We start from the raw sequence: 11,400 nt of genomic DNA, 5'->3' as shown, positions 1-11,400 counted from the left end.
CATCCTCCTGGCCACAATGACCAGTTCAGGGTAGGTCATGAGAAGCCTAGCCAATAAGAATCACTGCAAGGATTCCATGCTAGTGTTAACAGAAGACAGCTTCTCTTGTCACCAAAGTGGCTAAGTTGGGAGGATGTCAACTTGGGGCTACCAGAGCCATCTTGTCTGCCACACGGAGGAAGCCTACTTAAGGAATGAAGCCTAATAAGAGCCAGAAAGATAAAGAACCATACTGACATTATTTGAGCATCTGAATCCAACAAATGCCTGAAGCCAAACGCAGCCCTGTGCTGCCCAGTCATGCGAGCCTGTAACTTAAATCAGTTTGAGTTGGGTATTCTGTTCTTTCAAAAAAGAGCCCTGGCCAGCTCAGTCATCTAGGTAGGGTGAAATGAACCAGGTTAATCTTTCCCATATTGTTTCTAATTATTTACTACCTATCTGGGAAAAAAAAAATGGTTCTGTGGTCAAATAAATTTAGAAAATTCTGCTTTCTGACCGATTCACACTGTGCATTATTAAAGACGGAAGAACTGCAGTAAGAAACTGCACTCGCTTCCAGGATGCCACACTCTCCTACCTCCAGTCTCCTCTGCTCATCTCTCCAACTTCTCACCATTAGAATGCCCCCATGGCTCTGTTACAGGAACTCTTCTCTAGTTTCAGGCACTCCCTAGGTGACCTCATCCAGTCCCATGGCCTTGAAATATCAACTACGTATATGCTTATATAACCAGCCCCATTCTTCCCCCGAGCTTCAGACTCAGACACTCAACTGCCTATTCCACACCACTGCTCAAATGTCTAATAATTACTTCAAACTTAAAAAGTTAAAACCGGGCTGGGCGCGGTGGCTCAAGCCTGTAATCTCAGCACTTTGGGAGGCCGAGGCGGGTGGATAACCTGAGGTCAGGAGTTCAAGGCCAGCCTGGCCAACATGGTGACACCCCGTCTCTACTAAAAATACAAAAATTAGCCAGGCATGGTGGTGGGCGCCTGTAATTCCACCTACTCAGAAGGCTGAGACAGGAGAATCACTTGAACCCCAGGAGGCGGAGGTTGCAGTGAGCTGAGGTCGCACCACTGCACTCCAGCCTAGGCAACAAAGAGCAAAGCTCCATCTCAAAACAAAAAAAAGTCAAAGTCAAAACGGAATTCCTGATCTTCTCCCTACCTTACTAGATCCTCTTACAACTTCTCCCATTTCATTTAAAGGCAATCCCGGCTGGGCGCAGTGGGTCACGCCTATAACTCCAGCACTTTGGGAGGCCAAGGTAGGCGAATCACGAGGTCAGGAGTTCAGGACCAGCCTGTCCAACATGGTGAAATCCCCATCTCTACTAAAAATACAAAAAATTAGCTGGGGGTAGTGGCAGGCGCCTGTAAACCCAGCTACTCAGGAGCCTGAGGCAGGAGAATTGCTTGAGCCCAGGAGGCAGAGGTTGCAATGAGCCTAGATCTCACCACTGCACTCCAGCCTGGGCAACAGAGTGAGACTCTGTCTCAAAAAAAAAAAAAAGGCAATCCCAATCTTCTACTGCTCAGGCCAAAAATGCTGTACTCCCTTCTTACACCCCAAATCCAACCTATCAACAACATCCTGTTGGCTGTACCTTCAAAATATATTCAGAATCTATTTGTGACCATACTCACTGTTACACTCTTGGTCCAAACCAACATCAACTCTTGTCTGGATTATTGCAATCCCTAGTATCCTTGCTTCTATCCTTAATTCTCCAAGAACATTTTCAGCACAAAAGTCAGGGATCCCTTTAAAACCTAAGTTCATCTCAAGCTTCTCAATCAAACCCTTCCAGCGGTATTCCACATCAGAGTAAAAAGCCAAAATCACTACAAAGATCTGCAATGACATATATAATCAGCCTCCTGCTGCATCTCTGGCCCCATTTCCTATCACGCTCCCCTCAGTCATGCAGGCTTTGTTACTTCATACCCACTAGATATACATTCATTTCATAGTCTTATTCTTGCCTGGAATACTCTTACTCAAGACACCTGAATGGCTCACTCACTCAAGCCCTTAAGGACTTTGTTCAAGTGTAACAAGAGAGGACTTTCCAAGCAACACCCCTACCTCACCACATACCCTCTTCCTATGCCCCTTTCTTGCCTTTTTTAAAACTGCAGCACTTAATCATCTGCTTCCAATGTTTTAATAATTGTTTTAACTGTTTATCTTACTAGCATACATACTCCGTGAGGGTCAAGGTTTTTGTGTGAGGTATTCACTGTTTTACCCCAGGTGCCTAGAACTATGTCTAGCACATTGCAGGTTCTCAATAAAGACTTTTACTGTAGACTACACAGTCAGGCAATATATGGATATAGATATTCTGAGTATGCCAAATTTCTGACTCAAGAGCCTTCACACTTGCTATTCCTCTACCAGAATATCAGCCCCCAGATAAGCATGTCTTCCTAGCCACTTCTTCACTCAAACAACACCTCCTCAGAGAGGCCTTTCCTACTACCTTATCTAAAATAACCACACTACCCAAGCATGCCCACATTTTCACTGCTTCTAACCCTGCTTCTGTTTCATGTTTCTTCATTGCACTTACCTACCTGACACCACATATATAATTGTATCTTCCTCATTACAATGAGGCATCATCTTAAGTACAGAGGCGTCATCTCTTTTTCAGTACTGTCTCTACAACACCTCTAACAATGCCTAACACATAGCAGGCGCACAGCAGTTACTGACTGAATGAATACAATGCTTAAGTTGAATTTAGCTAGTCTTTCTATGACATAGCACGAAATTCTACACTGGGTGGGAAGCTGAAGTAAATGCCCAACCCTTGGATTTCTTCTATCACCACTAGTCTATGAAATAATTAAATGAGAGAGGTTAGGACCAGGTAGTGCCTTTGGAATGCTGAAGAACTACTGACAGATCATGAATAATTAAATAACATTAATTAAATGCCATATTTTTTAATTACACAATTTTGCCATCCCATATACAAGTGTGTATGGATCCACGGAAGAGAAATAGAAAGGAAAAAGACAAATGAAAGAAATCCACTGCAACAGACATCCCGTATCATTAGAGAAGTAGAAGTTGCTAAGCTTCTTATCTTACAGAACTGGAGTCCACTGAAGCAAAAGGATTTGTACATTGACAGAGCTAAAAATTAGAACCTAGGCTTCCTCTCAACACCATGCTCCTCCCACTATGGCTTTGCCTCACTGGCAAAGTACAAACAATGCAAGAACCTAACGTGACACTAATAAGTAACCACATTCCGGAAAACAATGGGCAAAGTAAAAACAGGCAGTTCACTTAAGAGATACAAATAGCCAAAAAAAAAAAAAAAGGAAAGAATGCTCAACCACACTAACAACAAGTACTGAAACAATAAGTTATTTTTCAGCTGCCTCACTGATAAAAAGCTGACAAAAACTCTGTTAGCTGAAAGCATAGAAAAACTGGTACACCCCTTCTGGAGGGCAACCTGACAATATATATCAAACATATGTATATCCTTTGAGCCAGCAATTTCACTTGGAGATACTCACTCAAAAAAGATAATATAACACTACATATCAGCATTATGCAGCATAAACCTGGCTATATATCATAAGTACCTAAATAATCTCCCTTATCACTATTAATAAGCTAAAGGTTTTACTTTGAACAAACTGATAGAGGGAATTGTTCAGCCTTCAGAAATTTTTAATTAAATCATATGGAAATGAAAGTTTGAGAATAAAAGGAAAGCAGCATAATAGCTAAATGGAGAAAAAGGATCACTAAAACTTTTTCTCAAAGGTAGAGGAAATCAAATTTGATAAAGGGAATAAAAATAGAGTCAGTGAAAAGGAAAATACTGAAAATGGCAGGAAAGAGGATGCAATATCCTAGAGCAGCAGTTACTTACACAGGTGAGTTATTAGGGAGGCTTTTTATTTTTTTTAATTATGAGAGAGAGTTTCACTCTTGTTGCCCAGGCTGGAGTGCAATGGCACGATCTCAGCTCACTGCAACCCATGCTTCCTGGGTTCAAGCAATTCTCCTGCCTCAGCCTCCCGAGTAGCTGGGATTACAGGCACCTGCCACCACGCCCATCTAATTTTGTATTTTTAGTAGAGACAGGTTGTCACCATGTTAGTCAGGCTGGTCTTGAACTCCCGACCTCAGGTGATCCGCCCGCCTCCCAAAGTGCTGGGATTACAGGCATGAGCCACTGCGCCCGGAGGGAAGCTTTTTATCATAGCAAATCTCCAGGTTCCATTCTGAATTAGAATCTCCAAGAGTAGAACTGAAGCACGTGAACCCAGAAACTGTCCAGGTAATTCCACTATAGATTCCTAATTAAGAACCACTATTCTACAGTAATGGTTCTCAATCTTGAACACTCATTCTATTCACCTGAAGAGCTTTTGAAAATTCCCAACTAAGCTTGCAGTGAACCAAGATCGCGCCACTGCACTCCAGCCTGGGCAAAAGAGCAAGACTCTGTATCAAAACAAAAAAAAAAAAAAAGAAAATTCCCAACTAAGCCCCAAGATAGCGGAATGAATCTCTGAGAATGGAGCCTGGGCCTCAATATCTTTTTAAAACGTTCCAGTCATTCTCATGTGTACAGCCACAGTTGCAAAGCAATGTCCAGTAGTTTTCAAAGTGTAATTTCCACATCAGCTGGAGTAGCATCATGGGGAACTTGTTAGAAATGAACAGTTTTTCTTTCTTTCTCAATTTTTTTGTAAAAACAAGGTCTCGCTTTGTTGTCCAGGCAGCTCTCAAACTCCTCCCATCTTGGTCTCCCAAAGTATGGGACTACAGGTATGAGCCACCATGCCCAGCCAGGAATGAAAATTCTTGAACCCCACTCCAGACATACTGAATCAGATGTTTTGAGTAAAACCTAGCAATATTTAACAGGCCCTCTAGGTGATTTTGATCTGAATTAAAGTTTGACAATCACTGTCCCGGAATTATTCTTTCATAAAAACCACCTAGAATGCATGTCAAATATACATAACCTAGTCAACTGATTTTCAACAAGGATGCCAAGACAATTCAACAGAGAAAGAATAGTTTTTTTTCAACAAATGATGCTGGGACAACTGGATAGCAACATGTAAAAAATAAAGTTGGAGCTCTATTTCACATCATATACAAAAATTAACTGAAAATGGATCATAGATCTAAATTTAGGAGCTAACATTATGAAACTTTTAGAAAAAAACATAAGCACAAATCTTTATGATGTTAGAGTAGGCTCTTCTTTCTTAGCTAAGAAACCAAAAGCACAAGCAACAAAAGGAAAAACAGATTAGATGAAGAAGATATACAAATGGGCCAGGTGCAGTGGCTCATGCCTATAATCCCAACACTGGGAAGTCAAGGTGGGAGGATCACTTCAGACCAGGAGTACAAGGCCAGAGCCTAGGCAACACAGACCCTATGTCTACAAAAAAAAACAAAACAAACAAAAAAAAAACAGTAAAAATTAGCCGGGCATGGTGGCATGCACCTATACTCTCAGCTACTTGGGAGGCTGAAGTGGGATCACTTGAGACCAGGTGGTCAAGGCTGCAGTGAGTCATAATCGAGCCATTGCACTCTGGCCTGGGTGACACAGGGAAGCCCTGTCTCAAAAACACACACATACAAATGGCTGATAAGCACGTGAAAAGATGTCAACATCATGAGCCACCAGGGAAATGGAAATCCAAACCACAATAATATACCATTTCATACCCATTACGATGGGTAGAATCAAAAAGACAAATAACTGTTGACAGGCATGTGGATTACATCACCCAGAGGGAAAGAAAAAGAGAACAGAGGTAGGAGAAGGTACAAGACCACGACTTGAGAGACTCCAAATTTAACTCTCAGATAAAGGAAAATCAGCTTATAATGGATTCCAAGAAGCAGCCACCAGAGAAGGAAAAAAACCCATGGGCCATGGAAGGCAAAGGAAGAAGGCATGTCAAAAAAGTAGACATGGTCAATGCTGGTGAATGAAAACGAAAGGTTAAGTAAAATAAATGAAAATATCTCTTCAATTTAGTGGTATGTAAAGGACAATGTTTCCATAACACGACAGTGGCAAATAGCTAAGAAATTAGGCTACCTCTCTGCATTTTCTAACATGCAGAAATATGCACAGCACTCAAACATAAAAGGTTTAAAATAAATCAGTACGTTAATTATCTGCAATTAGTCTAAAGTCCTCTTGAAAGATGAGTCTGGAAAATAAAAATTGATTAGGAAAAGCAAGCACCGAAGAAGTTCACAAAACCACTGTAAGGATTCTTTACTTAAAAGGAATCAGACTCCAAAAAAGACTGCTTAATACAGCAGGATTAATGATGCTCCATACTACTTGTAACTTCTTACTGATTTACAACAGGTGTGCTGACATCTGCCGTGACTGTGATCCAGTCTGCATAGTGCGAGTAACCAACCACTACAAAACAGGAATAAGTCAGTAAGATAGGCAGACATCCAGATCACGTTCCATTCGAAAGATAACTGTCGTCCCGAGATTCAGAAAAAGGTTTTATGAGCAAAGAAGAACGAAAAGTGAAAAAGCAAGACACCTGCTTTTCTCAATAACTTCTGCTTAAATTCTTAAGATACTGATCTGGGAAAGCTATGTAACTGCGAAAGCCCTGTCACATCTACAAATTCACTAAGGTATAAAGTGGGAGAACAAATGAAGTTAAATTTGACAATAAGGAACGAGGTGCCCAAAATATTACTAACTGGAGAGCGGCACCTGAGGCCAACGACCCTATCCTCGCTCCTGGAAGCCCCATCTGCCTCCCAATTCCCCCATCCCAGCTGGCAAATCCCCTTTTAACTGCGAAACAATTTTGCAAACAGCCCAAGACAGACTGAAACTGGAGAACCAAGGCTTGGCCATAAAAGGAGCTGTCGCCACACTCTGCCCCACATTGACCCAACCGCCACCCTTACCTAGAAGTCGGGAAGTAAAAACCAGTCCAGAGCGAGAGAATCAACCCGCCACTCTCCGGAAGCTGCACAGACTTTAGATGGAGAGCGCCATGACACATACGTCCCGCCACGTTTATTTACGCATGCTCAGCGACGGTGGCCCGAAGAGATCAAATTACATCATTGCCAAAAGGGCTGGTTCTGGTTTAAGTTAGTTTAGGAATGATTACGCTTCAAGTTCGTTTGATTCCAAGAACTAAAATAACAACCCCAAGTCCTCGAGTTCCTAGAAACGCTTAATAGCCAACCTCTCCTAAGCTCTTATGTATTAGACACTGTGCTAAGTACTTTGCATAAACAGTATTTCACTATTTATTTATTTATTGTTATTATTCCCAGCTTACAAAAGAGGACACTGGAAGTTTAAGGACTTAATCTAAGTTACTGTACTAGTCGTGCTGCCTCCTGGGCTGGATCCGATGCTGTCTGACTCCCAAAAAACTTGCTCTTTTCACTGCATTTTACTAGCCTGCTCAATCATTTGTGAAGAGGTTTCTTCTTTAATGTTAAAAAACAGGAAGAAAAGGATAAAGGTCAGTTGGTAGGTTTCGCTTAATATACATTATTTAGCACCACGCAAGTTTTTTTGTTCTTTGTTTTGGAAAACTTAGATGGTAGTTTAGCAGACACCTATGAAAAGAAAATACTTTTATGGAATATGAATTCTCACCCGCATGCTCCACATATGTTATCTCACTTTAGTATTCATTAGCCAAGACACTGCATTTGACCATGTGTTTACCAGAAGAATATCTTTACTTCAAAAAGTAAAGGCAATAGGAGGCAGTAATTCGTGAACAAGGGTCAGAAATCGTGAGTTTAATGCCTGACTTAGGGTTTCACAGTGATTTGGGGCAATTACTTTGTTTTGCAAATACCTCTGCTAGTACAATTTCATCTAATTAAAATGCCATCCATCTACTGAAGAGGCTGATGTGGGAGGATTATTTGAGCTCAGAAGTTTGCAAACAGCCTGGGCAACACAGTGAGACACTGTCTCTAAAATATATTTTTAAGAAAAAAGCCACCCTTTTCTCTGTTTATCCATTTCCATAACATAATCTAAACAGTGCCCTGGGATCCACTATTGTCTTTACCTACCTGACTTAAAATTGTGTATTTATGTTGCCCTACTTTTTTTTTTTTTTTTTTTTTAGATAGGGCCTTCTTCTGTCACCCAGACTGGAGTGCAGTATTACAATGATAGCTCACTGCAACCTCCCCCTCCTAGCCTCAAGAGATTCTCATGCCTCAACCTCCCAAGTAACTTGGACTACAGGGGCCCACCACCAAACCCATTTAACTCCATCTCTTTCACTAGACCAAAAGTAGGCCCTGGGTTGTCTTCTTGGTTGCAATCGCACTACCTAGCACATAACCTTGTGCTTATGTTTATAGCTTCTCAATAAACATATATTGAATGAATGAATGAATGAATGAATGAATGAATGAATCCACTTCTTTTCCCCCAAGATCTAGTTGAGTTCAGTAAAGGAAATTTTACTGAGTATGCACCCCATGACCACAAGCACTGTGATAGATGCTAGAACTAGAAAGAAAGAAAAAAGTACTCCCTATTGCAATTGCAGGCTATTTTGAGGAAATTCATTTCAATAGAGAATAGCAATCACTATGAAAGATGAATGCACAGGAACACAAAGGTGAAGTAAGGGAAATGGATGGAGGCATTCCAGGCTGGAGAGTCAGCCAGAGCAAACGCAAGGAGGCCTGAAATGATGAATTATTCTGCAGTGTAAAAGCAGAGAGAGTGAAGCTGGTGATGGGAGAAGTCTGCCAGAGAAAGGGAAGCACAGGGACTAGATCAAGGTGAACCTTCTGTGCTCAAAGGCATTAGACTTAATCCTGAATGTATGTAGTAGGCAACATGAATGTGTTGGAGCAGATTATTCTCTCAGGACAATAGGTTTCAGACATGAAGAAATAATAAAAGCCTAAATTGAGTTGTTGGCTGTGAGGAATGTGAAGGAAAGACAGATTGTAACAAATTGAGGAGGTAACATCAGCAAGACTTGGTGATTGATAGGTATGAAAAAAGAGGAAGAAAGAATGTTTCCAAGTTTTGGCTATAGCAACTAACAAACAGGTGAAACCTCTCTCTTTAAGCACCTTTAGTCTAAATCCTTTGAAGTCAGTAACCCTACCTCTAGGAATTTATCTTACAGAAATATGCATAATGACCTATGTTCCAGAGTATTTTTTGAAGCATTGCTTATAATGACTTATGTTCCTGAGTATTTTTTGAAGCATTGCTTATAATAGCAAAAGACTGGAAACCCTCTCCAGCTCCTCAATAGAATATTGGTTAAATATATTTATAGTATCTGTACAGCTGTTGAAAAACAACAAGGTAAGGCCAGGCGCAGTGTATCACCCCTGTAATCCTAACACTTTGGGAAGCCAAGGCGGGTGGATCGCCTGAGGCCAGGAGTTTGAGACCAGCCTGACCAACATGGTGAAACCCTGTCTCTACTAAAAATACAAAATTAGCCAGGTGTGGTGGGGCATGCCTGTAAATCCCAGCTACTCAGGAGGCTGAGGCAGGAGAATCGCTTGAACCAAGGAGGTGGAGCTTGCAGTGAGCCGAGATTGCAGCATTGCACTCCAGCCTGGGCAACAAGAGCAAAACTCCATCTCAAAAAGAAAATAAAAAGGCCAGGCGCGGTGGCTCACGCCTGTAATCCCAGCACTTTGGGAGGCTGATATGGGCAGATCACAAGGTCAGGAGATCAAGACCATAACTGGCTCACTGCATGGAGATTGCAGTGAGCTGAGATCGCGTCACTGCACTCCAGCCTGGACAACAGAGTGAGACTCCATCTCAAAGGAAAAACAAAACGTATGCTTTGCTTCTTAAATTAGAGTTAAGCTTCATAAATATACACCACCCTATTTTGTTACTGTTTTTTCAGCCAACAATGTAACACTAAATGCTTTATAAATATTCGATAGTAAGTAAACAAACCAGTTGGTGTATACCAAGAACATTGAAAATGCAGGTAAATCTATAAAATAATAGTAAAGCTAAGATTTTTTTCAAGCACTTATAAATGTGTGCCAACAACTACCCATAAGTAACCCTATAAATGAGGAGTGCTATTATCTTGTTATCTCTTTTAACAGAGAAGAAACCTAAAGCTTAGGCAGACTGACTTCAGTTGTTTTAACAACTCTATGTGAATACTTTAGAAGAAAGCAACAATAATGCAAAATTTCAAATACAGAAAAAACACAGGAGAGAAAAAACAAAAGAGTGATTATGGAAACATGGAACAAAATCTGTTTGCCTGGGCCAGGCACAGTGGCTCATGCCTGTAATCCCAGCACTTTAGGGGGCCGAGACGGGTGGATCACGAGGTCACAAGTTCAAGACCAGCCTGGCCAAGATGGTGAAACCCCATCTCTACTAAAAATACAAAAATTAGCTGGGCGAGGTGGCAGGCATCTGTAGTCCCAGGTACTCGGGAGGCTGAGGCAGGAGAATCGCTTGAACCTGAGGGTCAGAGGTTGCAGTAAGCCAAGATCGTGTCACTGCACTCCAGCCTGGGCGATAAAGTGAGGCCCCATCTCAGAAAAAAAAAAAAAAATCTGTTCACCTTCAATATGTTATGTTGGCCTTCACAGTAAAAATTGAAAAGAAAATATGGACGACAAAGAAATTACACAATTCTTACCCTCTCAGTGATTAATCAATAAATAAAGAATAAAATAGGAAAATTATAGAAATCTGGGGCCAGGCACGGTGGCTCATGCCTGTAATCCTAGCACTTTGGGAGGCAGAGGCAGTTGTATCACTTGAGTCCAAGAGTTGGAGATCAGCCTGGTCCAGATCTCAAAGATGGCCAGACACCTGTCTGTCTTGTAGAGATGGCCAGACACCTGTCTCTACAAAACAAACAAAAAATTAGCCAGACATGGTGGTTCCAGCTACTCAGGAGGCTGAGGTGGGAGAATCACTTGAGCTCACAAGGTCGAGGTTGCAGTGAGCCGAAATCACACCACTGCACTCCAGCACAGGCAACAGAATGAGACCCTCTTTCAAAAATAAATAAATAAAATTAAAATTAAAATTTGGGAACTGTTTTTTAATATTATGTTTTTGGTGACAGGGTCTGGCTCTGCCACCCAGGCTGGAGAACAGTGGCACCATCAGAATTCACTGGAACTTTGAACTCCTGGGCTCAAGCAGTCTTCCCACCTCTGCCTCCCAAGTAGCTGGGATTACAGGTGCATGCCACCATGCTCGACTAATTTTAAATTTTTTTTTTTGCAGCAACAGAGTCTCACTATGTTGCCCAGACTAGTCTTGAACTCCTGGCCTCAAGCAGACCTCCACCTCAGTCTCCCAAAGTGCTGGAATTACATGCATGAGCTACCAGGCC

The 11,400-nt window shown here is 41.6% G+C and overlaps 1 protein-coding gene across 2 annotated transcripts in view; it reads right to left on the bottom strand.

Annotated features, from left to right (window-relative positions):
* CDKAL1 (CDK5 regulatory subunit associated protein 1-like 1) overlaps positions 1-7,083 on the bottom strand; it is a 715,588-nt gene extending 708,505 nt beyond the window's left edge. For both annotated transcript variants that reach the window (XM_011962766.1, XM_011962767.1), the window contains exons 1-2: positions 6,962-7,083; positions 6,185-6,228 (exon numbers count right to left, since the gene is read on the bottom strand). The gene's annotated coding sequence lies outside the window, so the exon portion shown is untranslated. The remainder of the gene's footprint in view (positions 1-6,184; positions 6,229-6,961) is intronic.
* Between the last annotated feature and the right edge of the window lie 4,317 nt (positions 7,084-11,400).

The sequence above is a fragment of the Colobus angolensis genome, unplaced genomic scaffold, assembly GCF_000951035.1.
Source record: "Colobus angolensis palliatus isolate OR3802 unplaced genomic scaffold, Cang.pa_1.0 Scaffold6, whole genome shotgun sequence".
Classification (NCBI taxonomy): domain Eukaryota; kingdom Metazoa; phylum Chordata; class Mammalia; order Primates; family Cercopithecidae; genus Colobus; species Colobus angolensis.
Note: the sequence above shows the minus strand (reverse complement) of the source record. Positions and strands in the feature narration are given on the sequence as shown.